Here is a 21,534-nt window from a genome sequence, read left to right as displayed (position 1 = left end):
ATTCATATTTTGTATACTGTTTTCAGACTAAAGTCCTGTTGCTTTCTACTCCAATAATTCTTTCTGTCCGGTTTAAAGTACATAAAAACTTAGTCGGAATATTAAACGTACGGGTTTGAAGTATATAAAAACTTCACCATTGTTACGTGTTGTATGTTTGGTTTGATATTCAGTTTGAAGATATCAAAACTTCACTGATTTAACAAAGTTCTGTATTGTTTTCAACTTTATAGAAATATGACGAATGAAAACCAAACTAATGGAAGTGTTGCGGGAACGGGTGCTACTGTTACGAGTGCTGCTGCCTCGTCAAGCCGTTCTACTCCTGCTCATGCTATGGCACCGGCAGAAAAACCCGAAAAGTTTTCCGGTATTGACTTCAAGTGCTGGCAAATGAAGATGCTCTTCTATCTTACTACGTTGAGTTTGCAACGTTTCATCAAAGAGGATCCTCCGGTCATGGCTGAAAATACTCCGAATGATGAACGACTTGTTGTAACTGAAGCATGGAAACATTCTGATTTCCTGTGCAAAAATTACATTTTGAGTTGTTTGGAAGATGGCTTGTACAATGTCTATAGTGTCATGGAAACATCAAAAGCGTTATGAAATGCGCTTGAGAAGAAGTGCAAGACTGAGGATGCCGGACTTAAGAAGTTCGTGGCTGCAAGGTTCTTGGATTTCAAGATAATTGACACTAGGTCGGTCATAACTCAAGTCCAAGAACTACAAGTCATTGTACATGACCTCCTTGCTGAAGGTATGACCCAAATCAATAATTTTATTAATAAGATTTATCTTATTATTAATAATGAATTTGTTATTGAAGGTATGGTCATAAATGAGGCCTTTTAAGTCGCTGCTTTCATTGAGAAGTTACCTCCGCTGTGGAAGGATTTTAAGAACTATCTTAAACATAAGCGGAAGGAAATGACACTAGAAGACTTGGTTGTTCGTTTGAGGATAGAAGAGGACAACAAAAATGATGAAAAGAAGTCACGTGGACACTCGACAATAATGGGGGCAAACATTGTTGAGGAGGCACCACAAAATAAGAAAAGGAAGAAAGCTTCTGGACCAAAGAATTACCCAAGTAAGAAGAAGTTCAAGGGTAATTGCCACAACTGTGGAAAATCTGGGCATAAGGCAGTGGATTGTCTTGCGCCAAAGAATGATAACAAGAAAAAGAATCAAGCCAACATGGTTGAAGATAAAATGGAAGACTTGTCTGCCATGTTGTCTGAATGCAACTTGGTAGGAAATCCGAAAGAATGGTGGATAGATTCTGGAGCCACCCGCCATGTTTGTGCTAACAAGGAGTTATTTTTTTATTATGCCCCTGTAGGTCCCGATGAGATAATCTTCATGGGAAATTCATCTACGGCCAAAATTGAAGGATTTGGCAAGATTGCGTTGAAGATGACGTCGGGAAAAATAGTGACTCTAAACCAGGTCCTCCATGTTCCAGAAATTCGCAAGAATCTTGTGTCTACCTCACTTCTTGTCAAGAATGGATTCAAATGTATTTTTGTTTCTAATAGTGTTGTACTAAGTAAGAACGATTTGTATGTAGGAAAAGGTTACCTAAATGAGGGACTTTTTAAGCTAAATGTAATATCAGTTCCTATCAATAAAGGGAATGCTTCTTCTTACTTGCTTGAGTCAAACACTTTATGGCATTCGCGTTTAGGTCACGTAAACTTCAAAACATTGCGAAAGATGATAAATCTAGAAGTATTGCCAAAATTTGATTGCATTAATTCCAAATGTCAAATATGTGTGGAATCAAAGTATGCTAAGCATCCTTATAAGTCCGTTGAAAGGAATTCAAGTCCTTTAGACTTAATTCACACAGATATTTGCAACATGAAGTCAACACCATCTCGCGGTGGGAAAAAGTATTTTATTACTTTTATTGACGATAGCACGAGATACTGCTATATTTATTTACTTAATAGTAAAGATGAGGCAATTGATGCTTTCAAGCAATACAAGAGTGAAGTTGAAACGCAACTAAACAAAAAGATCAAAATGATAAGAAGTGATAGGGGTGGCGAATATGAATCTCCTTTTGAAGAAATATGTTTGGAAAATGGCATTATTCACCAAACAACTGCCCCTTACTCTCCACAATCTAATGGAATTGCGGAGAGGAAGAATCGAACGTTGAAGGAGATGATGAATGCATTGCTAATAAGTTCTGGCTTACCACAGAACTTGTGGGGGGAAGCTATACTTACAGCTAACCGAATAATCAACCGTGTACCTCATAGTAAAACACAATCCATTCCTTATGAGAAGTGGAAAGGAAGGAAGCCTAGCTTGAAATACTTTAAAGTGTGGGGGTGTTTAGCTAAGGTACAAGTTCCTAAACCTAAAAGGGTTAAGATAGGTCCTAAAACGGTTGATTGTGTGTTTATTGAATATGTAACCAATAGCAAGGCATATCGGTTTCTGGTTCATAAATCAGAAAATCCAGAGATTCACGTTAATACGATAATAGAATCAGATAATGTTGAATTCTTTGAAACTATTTATCCGTATAAAAAGGAAAGTGAAGTGACCTACCAAAAGTCAAAACGACCTCGGGAGGAAATAATAGATGGTATGCCTAATGAAGAAAATCCGAGAAGAAGTAAACGTCAAAGGACATCTACTTTATTCGGTCCAGATTTTCTGACTTTCTGTTAGAAAATGAGCCTCGTACCTTCAAGGAAGCAATGTCTTCCTCAGAGGCACAATATTGGAAAGAAGCTGTCAATAGTGAAATAGAATCCATATTGAGCAACCATACTTGGGAATTGGTTGATCTTCCTCCAGGTAACAAAACGTTGGGTTCTAAATGAATTTTCAAGAAGAAAATGAAAGACGATGGTACTATTGACAAATACAAGGCAAGACTTGTTGTCAAAGGATTTAGACAACGAGAAGGTCTTGACTATTTTGACACATACTCGTCGGTAACAAGAATTACATCCATTCGGATGCTAATAGCGTGAGCCGCCTTGTATGGTCTTCAAATCCATCAAATGGATGTAAAAACAGCCTTCTTAAATGGTGATCTTGAGGAAGAAATTTACATGAACCAATTCCGGGAATAGAAAAGAAGGTGTGTAGACTTGTTAAGTCTCTTTATGGACTAAACCAAGCACCCAAACAATGGCATGCGAAATTTGACCAAACAATGTTGTCAAATGGTTTTAAGATTAATGAATGTGATAAATGTGTTTACATTAAGAACGTTCCAAATCATGTAGTCATTGTTTGCTTATATATTGATGATATGCTAATAATGAGCAAAGACATTGCCGACATTCAAGCTACTAAGCGCATGCTTGCTAGTAAGTTTGATATGAAAGACTTAGGAGTTGCCGATGTAATTCTAGGAATTAAAATCCAGAGGACTCCTCAAGGTCTAGCTTTGTCTCAATCACATTACGTGAGAATGGTACTTGAAAAATTCAAACACTTGGAATTTAGAAGTGCAAGAACTCCAATTGACTTAAATCATTATCTCATAAAGAATAAAGGTGAAAGTACGTCTCAATTGGAGTATGCTCGTGTGTTGGGAAGCTTAATGTACATCATGAACTGTACACGACCTGATATAGCTTGTGCGATAAGTAAACTTAGTCGATTCACAAGTAATCCCAACAAACATCACTGGTAGCAATGAAACGAGTTCTGGGATATTTGGAATATACCCAAGACTACGCTTTGCACTACAATAAATATCATGTGGTTATCGAAGGATATAGTGATGCTAATTGGATAACCGGCTCATCAGAAACAAAGTCCACAAGTGGATATGTTTTTACTATTGGTGGAGGAGCAGTATCTTGGAAGTCTTCCAAACAAACGTGCATTGCTCGCTTTACAATGGAATCAGAGTTTATAGCTTTGGATAAAGCCGGTGAAGAAGCTGAATGGCTTCGGAATTTTTTAGAAGACATTCCGTTCTGGCCAAAACCTTTGGCTCCTATTTGCATACATTGCGATAGTGAGGCTGCAATAGGACGGGCAGGGAGCGTTATGTATAACGGAAAGTCTCGTCATATACGACGAAGACATAACACCGTTAGACAACTACTTTCTAGTGGAATTATCACTATTGATTATGTAAGATCAAAGGATAATGTGGCGGATCCGCTTACAAAAGGCTTAACTAGAGAGGGAGTTGAGAAATCATCTAAGGGAATGGGACTATGGCCGAGGACAAGTCAACATGGCGGTAACTCTACCTAGAATTTTGGATGTTCCGAGATCTAGGTTCAAGGAGCTCAAACAAAGTTGTGATTGACCGGTTCAACATTGTCAAAGTAAAATCTTTGGTCCCTTCTCGTGATGAAGAAAATGTTCAGTAACAAGGATAGAACTTTACACGTTCTTTAATGATTACCTAAGTTTGATGAGGTATTTATCAAATAGTGTCAATCTAAAGGATTACACGTTTAGGAATCATCTATGTAAGTGTGAAGTGCAAGTCGCTTCAATGAGAATTTTGTAAGGCCAATTCTCTACGCACTTATGAAACCAGGCGGTGTTCATGGCTAAAACGAACACAACAATGAGAACCAAAAGACGGTTAAGGGTTGGTTGTGTGACATATGGTTGTCTAGGTATACACTAAAGTTCGACGGTTCAAAGATATCAAATCTACCGATTGACCGAGTATATCCGACATATGTTCACTGCGGAAAGTTCAAAGGGAAACCTACTTATCCAGATGCAATTAATCCTTACTTGCAAATCACACATCTTTCATCTATGATCTTTCTTGATACAGCCATTCCCATTCATGTGGGGGATTGTTGGACTTTAAGCCATTGGGCTTTAAAGTAGAAGAAGTGTGAATTGGAAATGGAGGGAAATAAAATGGAGGGAAAATGAAAATTTGAAGAAGTGAACTTTTGTCTTGCACTTTGTCCCTCATTGGTGAGGGACAATTACATTTGTGTGCTTATATATAGAATCACTTCTTAAAGCTCTTAAAAGGAGTTGAAGAGAATGAACCCTCGCGCCGTCATCGTCGCTCGCTCGGCTCGGCTTCGGCTTTGGCTTTGGATTTGGATTTGGAAAATGATCGATCGATAAGATTATTTTTGGACAAAATTTATTTAATTATTTAATAATTAATTAAATGCCAAATCACTGCTGAAAATACGCCAGAACCCTGCTGAAGATTCAGAGGGACTCTCTGGTTCTGCCGTAACCGCGGTAGAACCGCGGCAGGCAGATTCAGAGAGCCTCTCTGACCGCGGTTCTGCCGTAACCGCGGTAGAACCGCGGCAGGCAGCGTATTCTTCTGAAAAGGCACCTTTTCCAGACACCTCTTCTGATAATTGCCTATAAATTCTGAGGCAAGGCTCCATTTCCTACACACGAAAAACACTCCAGAACTTCTTTCTTTTTGAATATACTGCATCCTAATTCGCAGTCTATCTCTCTCCAATTCGTAAGTGTGATTTTGCTCCGTTCTTTGAGTTCGTTGGTATCCTGCAGTTTGTATTGCCACTGTTGCAGGAAGGTTTATTCCGTTTTATCCTGGGAGGATTTAATCCATNTGTTGGACTTTAAGCCATTGGGCTTTAAAGTAGAAGAAGTGTGAATTGGAAATGGAGGAAAATAAAATGGAGGGAAATTGAAAATTTGAAGAAGTGAAATTTTGTCTTGCACTTTTAAAGCTCTTAAAAGGAGTTGAAGAGAATGAACCCTCGCGCCGTCATCGTCGCTCGCTCGGCTCGGCTTCGGCTTTGGCTTTGGATTTGGATTTGGATTTTGATTTGGATCGATAAGATTATTTTTGGACAAAATTTATTTAATTATTTAATAATTAATTAAATGCCAAATCACTGCTGAAAATACGCCAGAACCCTGCTGAAGGTTCAGAGAGCCTCTCTGGCCGCGGTTCTGCCGCGACTATAAATTCTGAGGCAAGGCTCCATTTTCTATACACGAAAAACACTCCAGAACTTCTTTCTTTCTGAATATACTGCATCCTAATTCGCAGTCTCTCTCTCTCAAATTCATAAGTGTGATTTTGCTCCGTTCTTTGAGTTCGTTGGTATCCTGCAGTTTGTATTGCCACTGTTGCAGGAAGGTTTATTCCGTTTTATCCTGGGAGGATTTAATCCATTACCTTGGCAACATGTGAGGGGGTTAAAATTCCTTAAAGACACACAAGAAAATTGTGGACTCGGAATATTTCTTAAACTCTTCTGTTTTTCCAGTTTCTTTTATTTTTCTAACAGTTTTTCCTGATTGTTGGTTTAACACAGTAACGTTCACATAGAATACGGATTTTCGGGAACCCAGTAGCTTTTGCGTAGACTCTGTATTTATATTAAAAAATTTACTAAATATTTGTAAATATCTAGCAGTGAACCCAGTTATTATTGCATATTAATCTAAAATTACGGTAGGAACCCATAAGGCTCAAATCCTAGATCCACCTCTGGCTACCGGAACACCTCCTTGAGATCATCTTTGTTGAGGTGACGGTCGCCATTGGAATCGTATTTCTTTAGAACTTTGGTTAGCTGTTCCTCAGTCAAAGGTACGTGAGAGCAGGGACACTTTATGTTGTTCCTAGACCTAACAAATTCCAGCATATATATATATTTATTTGATAGTTGTCACTAGTATTTGACCATGCTTTGTTGAACAGAAAAGCAGTTAGAAAAAGAGGATTAATTTTTTGTACGAGGATATATATATATATATATATATATATATATATATATATATATATATTGCTAATTCTGAAATGATAAGTATTTAGACAAACGAAGGATATATATACATAACAAGTTCTTAACTGAGGGGCAAATTTTTTCATTCTACGATTCGTACCTTAACTAAATTTCTTTTGACTAATTACTTTTTGACTGACGATTTCTTTATCTTCTGTTATTCTTTTTTTCTTTAATTGTACTAAATTGATGTAAAAAGTCCTTTAGATTATGAAATTTGTTAGGTGGCCCCTTTTAAGTTCAGAATTTTCAAAACTTCCCACTTAATGGAAATTTCAGATGCCCCAATTAAATAACTACTAAAGGTAGCAATTTAGAAGACGATGGCGATTATGGATAGACATCAAAATCAAAACATATTCCCAACAGACTGATGCAGTACTCCTATGGGGTTTTCACATCTATTCTCGATTTTCGGGTCACAATTAAACCTATATCCATTTTATAAAAAAAATTTGCAAGCCTATCCACTTTACGATCAATTTCAGACTTATCGAGTCTGAAGTTAAAATAAAATTAGTCTGAAGTGAAAAAATTGCATTTCAGATGCACTTAAGGACAAATAGGTCTGAAGTGCAGCCAATGGTTTCATGCACTTAAGGTCAATAAGTCTGAAGTGAAAAATTGCACTTCAGATGCACATAAGACAAAAAGGTCTGAGTGCAACAAACGTTATCATGCACTTAATGCCAACAAGTCTGAAGTGAAAAATGGCACTTCAGATGCACTTAAGACCAAAAGGTCTGAAGTGCAATAAACGTTTTACTACACTTAAGGCCAATAAGTATGAAGGAAAAAATTGCACTTCACATACACTTAAGGCCAAAAGGTATGAAGTGCAACCAACGTTTTCATGCACTTATATCCAAATAGGTCTAAAGTGCAAATGGCCCAGAAACAGAAATTTGTTGTTCGAATTTTAACAATCCAATATACGATATAATACCTAAATCTACTCCAAATGAGCTCAAATTTGAAACATAACCTCCAAATATCATCAAGAACAAACCCCAATTCCATTCTTCCTCCCCCCTCACCCCCCCTTTTTCACTAAATAAGCCCCGTGGGCCCCTCTTTGATAAGGAAGGAAACGAAATAATCTTAGTTTTACGCCCTCGATTTATGTGTTATTTATCCATTTCTACTTTTTTTATGCCAATGGTCGTAACTGGAGATAACTCTCTTCAATTATTCCTGGGATGGGAGGAAATTTGTCAAAACAACAATAAACCTAACGAACCCATTTTGCAATTAAGAAAAAGAAAAAAAACCCTAAGCAACAGCAAAAAAAAAATAAAGCGCCACAACATCTCATTACTGCAAAACATCATAAATTACCTTAAAATAGTTCACAAATACCATATAAAATCTTTTTCCCCGAAGAAGAAGGAGGAGGAGGAGGAGGAGGAGGAGGAGGAGGAGAGGCCTGAAGTTGTTTAAACAGTGGGTACAATCTTCAAAAAATTAAAAAGTAGGTACAGGTTAAATGGGGGAGACCAAATAGGGCGCCCCGTGCAATTTTTACTACTCCTATTATGAATGATAATTTTATATTAACTTTGGTTAAGTCTCAAATTTAGGCCTGCTATCCTTAAAAGAACTTATTCCCTATCTAACTCAATACTTTTCAATTATTTCTATTATAAAAACATACCATATAACTACTCCTTTATCCTTGCATCCAACTTTTAAAATTTTAAGTAATTTTATAAAACTTCACCTCCTACATTTAATTAAAACTATTATATTTTGCACCCCTAAACTTTGTTGTTTTTAATATATATAGTTACACCCATCCTTTATCTTTTCATTTATTTTTATTCTTGCAAAACTATCATATTGCTTTTCTCTTTTAGAAAAAAATGAATTTATATAGAGACTAAGATGCCAAAAAAGGTGCAACGTAGAAATTCAAATTACTTACTATCACCTTATGTAAGTATTTTCCATTCACCCTCCAATATTAATTAGTTGTTGTCTTGCACTTTGCCATAAGGCGCATAAGAAAGAAAAAAAATACGAGAAAGGAGTTAAAAAGAAGAGGTTAACTCCAACTACAATTAGGATTAGGGTGAGAGAAATTCATTAATTCTACGAGATGCCATTCTCATTTTACGCCTATAAATCTTCACTTTTAGATCAAAAAGTAGAATTAATGAATTTCTCTCACCCTAATCGAGTAAAAACAAAACAAATGTTAGAGTGCTAAGAACAAAAGAGGTAGTGCCTAATTAAAATGAAACATCTAAATTGAGTACTAATATTCGATGTTAGGTTTCAGTCTTTAGTCATCAGTCAAAAAGATATTAACAGAGGATCAAATCTTAATTTCTTTTCCCGTTTGATAACATACAAAAGCAAATTGAGAAAGTGACCTTAATAGTGGGATAAAGAGGGAGCGGCAGGTAGTTAGTTCTTGATTTACATGTCAATATCTTAATAATCATTAATTGGTATTTGATAAAAATAATAAATAACCTGCTATTACAAATTTAAATTCACTAATAGCGTTTGATATAACTTAAATCCTAAAAGGAATACTAGATAACTTCACATTCACTACTCAGCTTTTTATCCAACACTAGTCAACTTCACTACTAACTTTTTTATGCTTTACCATCCCTTAATTCTATTCTTCGTGATACACGTTTAACGTTTTAAACCCACTTTTTTCGATTCTTACTTACTCCCATAAGAAGGTGACACTTGTAATTTCTGATAAACTTACACAGCTTTCTGTTTACATTTATTTGTCCATTATACTAAAAATATATTCACTTGTACTTGTCAATTTTAGCAAATCAAGAGAAGAACATTTTTTTTATTTTTTTCCTGTTTTACCCTTATCATTGATATCGCCCAAACTCACACCACAAATAAAGGTAGTGAGGCAGTCGAAGCAATAATAAAATCTAACGTGAGTCGGGGTCGAATCCTCAGGGAGTTAGAATTGGAATTAGGTATATATTTAGTGCAATTGCATGATGTGCCTCAAATTACATTTCCACATTCTTGTTTGTTGTTTTTACTTCTACTTTAAGTTATTGATTGCGGAAAAGGGTCAAATATGTCCCTATACTATTGAAAAAGGTCTAATATTGCCCTCCGTTATACTATCGGTCCAAATATAGCCCTAACGTCATACTATCGATCCAAATATATCCCTGACATCATAAAAGTGGTGCAAACTTACCCTTCCTCCGTTAACTGCCTCCATATGACTATATTTTCATTGCCACCTCACCATTATACTCCCATTTTCATCCCTTCCCCACAACCTTTCTTTCCCATTCATTTGAAGAAAAATCACAGATCATAGATATACAAACAAACTATATCAAAAGAAATGCTAACAACTAAAGATAATATGAAACAATGTGAACCGAGAAAATTCTGATTTTGCTATTCAAAATTCATGCTTATATGAACGAAAATACATTTTGTTTTATATAAAAAACTAAGCAAAGATACAGGCAAACTAGTTTAAGGTTTCAAAATTGACCATGGTGAGAAAGAAAAACAACCTAGGCACGAGAGTTAATTTTTTTTGTTTCTTTCTCTTCAACCACATTTCTGGAAGGCTACCATCTTTTCTCTCTTTACGTTTTATGTTAAAATAAAAGTGCTACTAAATTTTCCCTAAATAGGTCTTACAAATTCAGCGGCAACACAAGGAAATGCAAAATAAAACACAAAATTGTAAGGTCAAGTGAAAGGTACGTACAATTCCAGAGTCGGTCGGAGAAGCAACAGGTATTTTGAAAAGCAAGAGGAAGTATAGGCAGTGAAGTCTTCAAAATAATGATAGAACTTCAAAGTAATTGAACTTGGTAGCAGCAAACAGGGTAAAATGGTGAGGTAGCAATCAAATGTGTTCATAGGGGAGGCAGTTAACGGAGGAAGGGTAGGTTTGTACCACTTTCATGATGTCAGGGATATATTTGGACCGATAGTATAACGTTAGGGATATATTTGGACTGATAGTATAATGGAGGGTAATATTAAACATTTTTCAATAGTATAAGGACATATTTGACCCTTCTCCGTATTGATTGCAAATATGAAACTAGGAGACAATATTTTTGATTTTGGTTGTTTTTCAAATGATAAAAGATCTAGGGCCGTGACTTCCACCTAGGTGGTTACCTAACGGGTTGTAAACTCTAGGGCAAGTTTGATTAGTCAGGGTTATAATATAGCAATCACACGCAATTACCCACTCTATACCTCTCAGTAGTTTGAGTGATTTTACCCAATTTGGCTTTCTCAAGTCCAAATGGGTATTGCACAAAATAAATATATGCTCAAATCGGGTCTTACTATCTCTAGATTTGATCATTTAATTGGGGTTATCAATTTCTTGAGTTCACCCCAACTTCTTGTTAGCCAAGTTTTCCTAGACTTGGTCTCTCTTTCTCAAGTAGAGACTAAGTCAAATAGGCATGAATTAATGTTTGCGACCATTAATTCTTGAATTCAAGCATGAACAAGGCTAAATATCACCAACTCAATCACAAACAAGCCCTAAATCAAACACACATTAAGTACCTACACTAGGGTTGGGCCACAACCCTAGCTAGAAATTTAACTACTCATAAAAATTGAAGAAACTAAAGAAGAAATTAAGATAGAATGCATAATAATTGATTAGGGAAAGAAAATCTAATGTTTAGAAGTTAATCTAGTACAAAATTACTCAAAACAGTAAAGAAAACGGCTCAGGTGCTCTCCCCAAAACTAAACTTAACCCAAAAATGACAAAAAGTTCTATTTATACTAGGCTGAAAATATCTAACAAAAATACCCATGCTGAGGTTGTGTGGCCGCACAATAATGTGTGCTGTCCGAACAAATAGGCTTGGCTTGACAGGTTCTATCTTTGCGGCCGCACAATTTTGGGTTGCGGCCGCACTCCTTCTTCTTGTGTGGACCGCATAATTGTGAATACGGCCGCACTATTGCTTCTGCAGCCGCACAATTTTAGTGCGGTCCGCACTCCTTAATTTTGGACTTGACCTAGCTCTCTGATTATTCTCTTCTGCGGACCGCATAATTGAGAGTGCGACCGCACAATTATGGTGCGGTCCGCATATCTTCAGCTTGCCCAAAACCAACTCTCTTAATCTCCTCTTCTGCGGCCGCACAATATTTGTGCGGTCCGCATAATCTAAGAAAAACTGACATGGCTCTTTCCGTGTTTTGCGGCTGCACCAGTATTGTGCGGTCCGCACTGTGGGCCTTTTTGCCTTATTTTGGTCCTTGTCCACTTTTTACTCCTTTGTGAGTTGATTTTGATTTCTTTGGCTCATGTTGCAACATTCCTGCAAGCAAGCACATTTCATTAGTTTTCGGGAATACCTTTAAGCATTTTGGAGCTAAAATGCAAGTAAAAGAGAGCAAATAAGCGATCAAAAACCTTACATATCAATTATTAATTATTTATTTCACAATTAATTTTTAAGATTTCTCAAAATAATATTATCATTATTATGGGTACTATAGTCAAATATGTATTTTCTTTATTATTTTTAAGGGGAGTGCAAAGTCTATTTTGAATAAGCAAAAGTGAATGGAGGGAGTACTTTCATAAATGTAAATTTGTTTTGCTTATAAAGATTTACAGCCTGTTTGGCCAAGCTTCTTCAAACCTCACTTTTTTTTCAGAATAAAAAAATACTTTTTTTCAAAGTGGTTAGTGTTTGACCAAACTTTTGGAAGAAAAAAAAAGTGATTTTGAGGAGAAGCACAAGCAGTTTTGGAGAAACAAAAAAAAGTAATTTCTCCCCAAAATACTTTTTTGAAAAGCACTTTTGAGAAAAGTACACTTAAAAATACTTTTTAAAAGCTTGGCCGAACATTAATTGATGCTCAGAAGTGTTTTTTAAATTAATTAATCAAATACAAATTGCTTCTCACAAAAGTATGTTAGCTTGAAGTTGTACGAGCTATGGCGGATAATAAAGAAGGCAAATTACATAGTTTACCCCCGGAACTTAGGACCAAATCCCTGTGACACACTTTCTGAGCCCACACAATTTATTACACACCCAACCTTTCCAAAGTGTACCTAAGACACACCTTTTTTGCTACTTGGCAGGCACGTGTGTAACCAAAAAGATAAGAGCGTGAATCACTTTTGTTAAGTGTCAGGTGTCAAAATTTTACGTTTTATATTTTTTAAGTAAATCGGTCCCCACGAACCCCCCCCCCCCCTCCCCCACCCTTCTTCTCTTCTTCTTCCTCATTCCCCGTCCCCAATTTTCCTTTCTGGTTTTTTCTAAGCCCCTCCTCCCTTTCATCTTCTTATCATGTAACAAACTAATTTACCAAATTCATCATATGGAATTTACACAACTTGCTATAAATTTTCTTTAAGAGCGTATACCACAAAATTTTGCTTCTTTTTCTACCATTAAAATTCACTTTGCATAAATCAATTTTTTTCTTCTATATCTTGAAAATGAATGAAATTATACAATCCCCCAACTCCATTTCTTTCATCTTCAAGCTCCATCAGTAATACACAATGTTTATCACCTACAAATGTTGATGGGTCTCACCAAGAGAGTCTTGTTACGAGCCCATTTTGTATTCTATAGATTTATACAATGAAAGATATTATTGTATTGACAGTGGAATTTTTTAATTCATGAAGTAGGACAAACTTTTATTTGGTTTGTTTGATTTTGATTTGAAATCTGTAAATAGAGGGGGAAGGTAGAGAACAGAGAAGTTTCAGTTTCAGTTGTCATATCTTCCATTCTTTGTCTATGGTTTGTTATGTAGGAATGCAAAAGTGAATTTTCTTGAAGGTCACGAGGTGGTTATGGCTTTTTCTTGTGGTCTCCGGCAACGGCAACAGATTGTAAAAGAAGATGAGAAGTTAGAGGGTATTTTAAATCAGGGGTATAAGCGCAATTATATGTATATTATTTTGTTTTTTATGTTAATGACATGTGTCATAATTTTATTGGTGCGTGATATCACATATATTTTGAAAAATTGGTCAACAAAAAAAAATAGTGTGTCTTAGGCACACTTTAGAAAGGTTGGGTGTGTAATAGATTGTCCGTGCTCAGAAAGTGTGTCACAGGAATTTGGTCCTAAGTTCCGGGGTAAACTATGTATTTTGCCTAAAAAAGAAAGAAACCCTAGATGGAAGAGAGAAGAAGAGAGAGATGGAGATGGAGAAATGAGTCGGTCAATTATTTTTTGACCAATCTATCTATTATTTCTTACTGTGGCCTTCTATATACATGTACAATTGTAAATCAATAAAACTAAACTCAAAGGAGATATATACAAACTAGAATAAAGAAGACACAATACAAAGAATCGAGCTGCCTCTCTTACTGGGCCTACTGCTTTCCTTTATCAGATTGGGCCGGAGATACATATGGGTTAACACCCCCTCCCTCAAGCTGGCGGGTGAGAACACACCAAGCTTGCAGAGATCCCATGATGTAGAGGACTAGAAAGAGCCTTAGTCATGATATTAGCCAACTGTTGAGCACTAGAGACAAAATGCAAAGAAATCAACCCTAAATTCAGACAAGTTTGCACATATCGTCGGTTTTGGTTTTCCGATTAATCAGAATTGATTAGAAAGAAGGAATTTCATGATTGAAGCTTTAAGGTTGGAAGAGTTGACCAAGTTTGACCTATTAGTATTCGACCTCAAATCAGAGTTTTAATGATTTCGTTAGGTCCGGATGGTGATTTTTAACTCGGGCGTATGCCCGAATTTGTATTTGGATGTTTTTAGAAGGTTTCGGCGCTAATTGGCAAAAGTTAAAAATTTAAAGGTTTGGAAAGTTCATAGTTTGACCGAGATTTGTCTTTGAGGATATCAGATTCGGATTTTGGTTCCAGGAATTGGAATAGCTTCGCTATATCATTTGGGACTTGTGTGCAAAATTTGAGTTCATTCTGGGTTGATTTGACATGTTTCGGCGCGAGTTTTGGAAGTTGAAAGTTCAAAGTTTATTTAAGTTCGTTTTGAGGTGTGATTCGTCGTTTCGATATCGTTATATGTGATTTCACGCCTCGAGTAAGTCTGTGTTATGTTATTGGACTTATTAGTATATTCGGACAGGGTCCCGAGGGGCCCGGGTGAGTTACAGACGTGTTCCGGATCATCTTTAATTCATGTGTGATGGCTTGCCTTTGTTGGACCTGGTGTGGCCGCACTTGCGGAATATTGCGCGCAAGTGGAGAGCTGCAAATGCGGTCATGTGAACACAGATGCAAAGTAGAGCTGGGAGAAGGATTTCTGAAGAAGCAGGGAAGTAGACCGCATCTGCGGTATCGCAGAAGCAAAAACTATGATCGCGGAAGCAGGTATGCACGCAGAAGCGTGTTTTGTATCGCATCTGCGCTTGCGTAGAAGTGGGGGCTGTTGCGCAGGTGCGGAAGAGCAGACCTCCAGTGTATTCCACAGAAACGGGAATTCTATCACAAAAGCGACACCGCAGAAGCGGCCCTTTATTCGCAAATGCGAACATTGCTGGGCATAAGTTATAAATCGAGGGCTTGGTCATTTTATTCATATTTGGAGCTGTGGAGCTCGAATGGAGACAATTTTTTAGGCGATTTTTACCATATGGATTGGGGTAAGTGTTCTCTACTTTGGTTATATTTCATGAATCTATCTTCGTTTTTGGTAATTGGATTGTGAATTTTAAAGAGAAAAATGGGGGGTTTTGTCCAAAGTTTCATAGAGTGAAATTTTGAGTTAACGTCGATTCGGAGTCGGATTTGAGTGAAACTAGTATGGTTGCACTCGTAATTAAATGGGTTATCGAATTTTGTAAGTTTTGTCAGATTCCAAGGTGCGGTCCTAGGTTTGACTTTACTGTTGACTTTGGGGTTCTTATTAAAGATTCGACCTTTATCATTTAGAATTGTTCCATTAGGCATTATTTGATGTTCTTGAGTTGCTTTTGGCTAGTTTTGAGCCGTTTGAAGGTCGGTACGTGATCACGTCCAAATGCACGCCTCTAAAGAGGTATGACACGGTCGTTTGCAATAATAAAACCCAACAAAGAGTTGAGGTCGAATCCATATGGAGCTAGGATGGGAGTTAGGAGTATATGTTCAGAATGAGCAAGTGAAGTATCTAGATTGCACTTCCACAAATAGGTTTTTGTTTCTACTTCTAAAATTAAGCTAATGATTGCAACTCTAAATATATAAAACTAGAGATGATTATTTTTGAGTGTTTTCCAAATATAATAAAAGGCCTAGGGTTGTGACCATGACATAGGTGTTTGCCTAATGGGATAAAGACTTTTATGCTCGTTCTATTGACTAAGGTGTATTATAGTGTATACGGCTGAAATCGAAGAGTTCGATTTTATGATCATTGTAGCATTCCGTAGCTTCACCGGGAAGGCCCGAGGCACAGCTCGAGGTTCAACCCCGAGGGTTCCTTGGTTCAACCTCGGGGCAGCACAAATCGGTGGCTACCATGAACAAGCGGGAAGTTCCCAAGGCATGTGACCAAAGCTGACAATCCCTGCAAGAGTAATAATAGTCTGTACCAGACTAGTAAATAGCTGTACCAGCTACGTTTTCTTTGTAATAATTACGCATGTACCATGTTGGGATTCCCTTTCCTATATAAAGGGGACCCCTATCGTTTTGTAAAGAAGGATACAATATTCAATAGAAGAACAAGAGCATTCTCTGCAATCTAACTTAAACACATTCTCCCTTGATTTTATTGCTTACATTTATTACATTGCTTACATTTATTGCATTTCGTTAAATCGTTCTTCATTTATTGCTCATTATTGATCATAAAGAGCCATCATTAAGGCCCTTAGAATTGTTAGTCCTTCATCGGCCGTTCACAGCCTAACGCTTAGCTCGACCTCGAGGCCCCGTATAAGCCAGCTCGAGGCCCCGATTCTCGGCCACTCAATTTGCTTGTCACACTACCTTCAAGCTCTTATCTTATTTTTTAGTTTCACACTTAGCATCTACTGCCTAACAACTAGCATAAAAATAGATCACGTAGTTTTAGAACCACAAAATCAAATCTAATTGTAATTACCATTTTCAAGGTAAACAGTTTGGCGCCCACCGTGGGGCTAAAAATAATTTGTTTTCGTGCTAGTTTACTGAATAACGCAAGTTATCTTTCACACTTTTTCTTGTCCAAGAACCTTTGATTTCAGGTCAAAATGTCTAGCTCAGTAAATGCACATGAGAACAACGGTCCTGAGGACCATGGAGAGAATGGTGTAGCTGTTCCAGGCATCGGTGTACCACCACGAAACCCTGAGGAGGCACCAGAACCAATTCCCGTGTACGTGGCCTTGAGCAACGCCCAACACGTTGATATGAGCTCCCACACTTACAGGAGTATACGCCAAAAAAAACCAACAGGAAGCTCGAAAAATTCCTGCCCGGGAGGAAAGAGGGACAGACAGGAGGAACGGAATGGGAAACCACCAGCATATCGTTCATATGATTATTGGGGGGACCGACATTCCTCAAGGATCCGTGATCAAGCAGGCAAAAGTTTCCACTGCAACAGAAGGGCAAATTTGGGGCCGCATGCCCGAGGACATCCTTGCATTCAGTGAAGAGGACTTCGAGACCTTGTTTCATCCCTATAAAGATGCGCTGGTAATTTCATTTCTCTTGAATAACATTCAAATTAAATGTGTACTCGTGGATCCAGGTAGCTCTGCCAACGTAATCAGGTCGAAGGTGGTAGAACAGCTTGAATTGCTCGATCAAATCATACCTACCTCCCGAATCCTCAACGGCTTCAACATCGCCGGCGAAGCAATGAAGGGGGAGATCACCCTCCCGGTCAACGTGTCCGACACCATTGGAAACACAAAATTTCACGTCATTGAAGGTGACATGAAGTACAATGCATTGCTTGCCATGGATACACAACATGAGGGCAGTACCTTCAACTCTTCATCAGAAGATAAAGTTTCCGACAGAAGACGGTATAAAAATGGTATATGGAGAATAGCATGCGGCGAAGGAGATGTTTGCGGTTCATGAGGAGGCACCTACTTCAATACCCTCCACCTCGGAGGAGCCGGAGGGCAAACAGACCCCCGAGAACGACGAAGAAGACTTCCTCGCCCCCCGAACCTTCGTTGCCCCCGAAGAATCGGATGCAACAAGATCAACAGTTGAAGAGCTAGAGCAAGCCATTTTGATCGAGCATCCCCCAGATCGGAAGGTATACCTGGGAACGGAATTAACCCCCGAACTCAGGAAAAAATTCATTCAATTTCTTATTAATAACATCGATTGCTTTGTGTGGTCCCATTTAGACATGACAGGGATCCCGCCGGAAATAACCATGCATCGACTAAGTGTCGACCCCAGGTTCAAACCGGTGAAGCAAAAAAGAAGACCTCAGTCCGAGGTAAAACACGCGTTCATCAAAAATGAGGTAACGAAACTCCTCAAAATAGGATCTATTAGGGAAGTAAAATATCCCGAATGGTTGGCCAATGTGGTGGTAGTTCCCAAAAAAAGGAATAAGTTAAGAATGTGCGTAGATTATAAAGACTTAAATAGAGCGTGCCCCAAAGATTCATTCCCGTTGCGCAACATCGACCGCCTGATCGATGCCACGGCCGGCCACGAGATCCTCACCTTTTTCGACGCATACTTGGGGTTTAATCAAATACAGATGAACCCCGAGGATAGGGAAAAGACCTCATTCATCACGAAGTACGGTACGTACTGCTACAATGTGATGCCCTTCGGGCTAAAGAACACGGGAGCCACATACCAACGCCTAGTTAATAAGATGTTCGAGCACCAAATAGGCAATTCCATGGAAGTTTACATTGATGATATGCTAGTTAAGTCCCTGCGTGCAGAGGAACATTTAACTCATTTGCAGGAGACATTCGACATCCTCAGAAGCTACAACATGAAACTCAATCCCGAGAAATGTACCTTCGGGGTGGGATCGGGCAAATTCTTAGGCTTCATGGTATCAAACAGGGGGATTGAGATCAACCCTGATAAAATCAAAGCCATCAAAGTGATCACGGTGGTAAACAATGTGAAGGCCGTGCAACGGCTGACCGGGCGGATAGCAGCCTTAGGCCAATCCATATCGAGGTCATCAGACAGGAGTCACCATTTCTTCTCCCTACTCAAAAAGAAAAACAGCTTCGAATGGACTCTGGACTGCCAACATGCCTTAGACGATTTGAAGCGATATCTAACGAACCCACCTTTACTCCACACCCCAAAGGAGGATGAAACGTTGTACTTGTACCTGGCCGTATCCGAGGTAGCGGTAAGTGGTGTGTTGGTTCGAGAAGAACAAGGTATGCAATTCCCTGTCTATTATGTAAGTCGGACCCTGGGAGACGCCGAAACCAGGTACCCGCACCTAGAAAAGTTAGCTCTTGCATTAATAAGCGCATCTGGAAAATTAAAGCCTTATTTTCAATGCCATCGTATTTTTGTTTTAACGACATATCCTCTTCGAAGCATATTGCATAAACCCGAATTATCGGGTCGACTGGCCAAATGGACCATCGAACTCGGGGGGTACGATATCGAGTACCAACCCCGAATGGCTATCAAGTCCCAAATTCTAGCAGATTTTGTGGCTGACTTTACGCCCGCCCTCGTGCCCGAGGTAGAGAAAGAACTTCTACTAAAAACGGGCACATCTTCGAGGGTATGGACCTTGTTCACCGACGGCGCCTCGAACGTGAAAGGGTCCGGACTCGGTATAGTTCTGAAGCCACCTACGGGCAGCATGATTAGGCAATCTATAAAAACTGCAAAATTGACTAACAACGAAGCTGAGTATGAGGCTATGATTGCAGGTCTGGAATTGGCCAAAGGCCTAGGAGCGGAAGTCATTGAAGCAAAGTGTGACTCCCTTCTGGTGGTAAACCAGGTGAATGGGAACTTCGAGGTTCGAGAAGACAGGATGCAAAGATACTTAGACAAAATTCAAGTCAAATTGCACTGCTTCAAGGAATGGACTCTGGTCCACATACCTCGAGAATATAATAGCGAGGCTGATGCCCTCGCAAACCTAGGATCATCCGTCGAGAAAGATGACATACTCCCCGGAGCTGTTGTTCAGCTATCCAAATCACTGATCGAGGAAGGACACGCTGAGATCAACTCCACTAGCCTAACATGGGACTGGAGAAACAAATATATCGATTATCTGAAAAATAGGAAGCTACCCGCGGACCCAAAGGAGTCGAGGACTCTGCGAACCAAAGCAGCCCGATTCTCACTCGACGAAAGTGGGACTCTATACAGAAGAACCTTTGATGGGCCCCTAGCAGTATGCCTGGGGCCGGGGGATACAAATTACGTGCTCCGAGAAATCCACGAGGGCACCTGCAGAAATCACTCCGGCGCTGATTCCTTGGTCCGAAAGGTGATCATAGCAGGCTACTATTGGGACAGCATGGAAAAAGACACCAAAGAATTCGTCCAAAAATGCGACAAATGCCAGAGATTCGCAACGATGATTCACCAACCCGGTGAACAGCTACATTCAGTCTTGTCACCATGGCCGTTCATGAAGTGGGGGATAGACATCGTCGGATCCCTACCAATGGCACCAGGTAAAGCTAGATTTATTTTATTTATGACTGACTACTTCTCAAAATGGGTGGAAGCGCAGGCCTTCGAGAAGATAAGAGAAAAAAAAAGTCATTAACTTCATCTGGGACCATATCATGTGTCGATTCGGGATTCCCTCCGAGATAACGTGTGATAACGGGAAATAGTTCATCGTAAGCAAAGTAAAAAAGTTCCTCAACACCCTACCACCCATGTGCAAACGGTCAAGCTGAGTCCACAAACAAGACCGTCATTAAAAACTTGAAAAAGAAGTTGGAAAATGCGAAAGGAAAATGGAGAGAAATGTTTCCCGAGGTACTATGGGCATCTCGAACAACTCCAAAATCAAGCACTGGAGAGACGCCTTTCTCTCTGGTATATGGATCCGAGGCTTTAATACCGGTCGAGGTCGAAGAACCGAGCGCCAGATTTTGACATGCCACCAAGAGCTCAAACAACGAGGCCATGACTGCAACCTTCGAACTATTAGATGAAAAGCTGGAAGCTTCACTGGTCCGAATGGCCGCCCAAAAACAAAGAATCGAAAGATACTATAACAGGAGAACAAATCCCCGACATTTTAGAGTCGGGGACTTAGTCCTAAGGAAAGTCACCCTAAACACTCGAAACCCTAATGAAGGAAAGCTAGGCCCGAGCTGGGAAGGACCGTACCGCGTCCTCGGAGTAATCGGCAAAGGATCTTACAAGCTGGGTACCATGGAAGACGAACAACTTCCGAGCAATTGGAACATATCAATGCTCAAACGCTATTACTACTAAGGTATCCGATAGAAGACGCTGGAGCATCCTCCAACTCAAAGACCTTGGGTTTTAAAGCATGCGTTGCACTCTTTTCCTTCGATCGGATTTTGTCCCGAGAAGTGTTTTACCGGCAAGGTTTTTAACAAGGCAACATCTAAATGCTACCTAAGGAGAACTTAACAATTATTCAAGGCTTCTCTTCAATCAACCTCGAATATTGGGGGGATCCCCCCGGGAGATCTCCCCCTCGAGGAAGTCAAGATGAGCCAAAAAGGGTCTCAGCAGGAAAATGATGTATCGGGCCAAACGGTCGAATGAACCGTGTCCGCACAGAATAATTAAAGCCTTGATGATGAAAACATGTATACTTGTACCAAGTAATCAAAGGAATATCTTCTATCATCAAAACGCCTTGCTTTTCAAAGAA

The sequence above is a fragment of the Nicotiana attenuata genome, chromosome 4 (genome assembly GCF_001879085.1).
Source record: "Nicotiana attenuata strain UT chromosome 4, NIATTr2, whole genome shotgun sequence".
NCBI lineage: Eukaryota > Viridiplantae > Streptophyta > Magnoliopsida > Solanales > Solanaceae > Nicotiana > Nicotiana attenuata.
Note: the sequence above shows the minus strand (reverse complement) of the source record.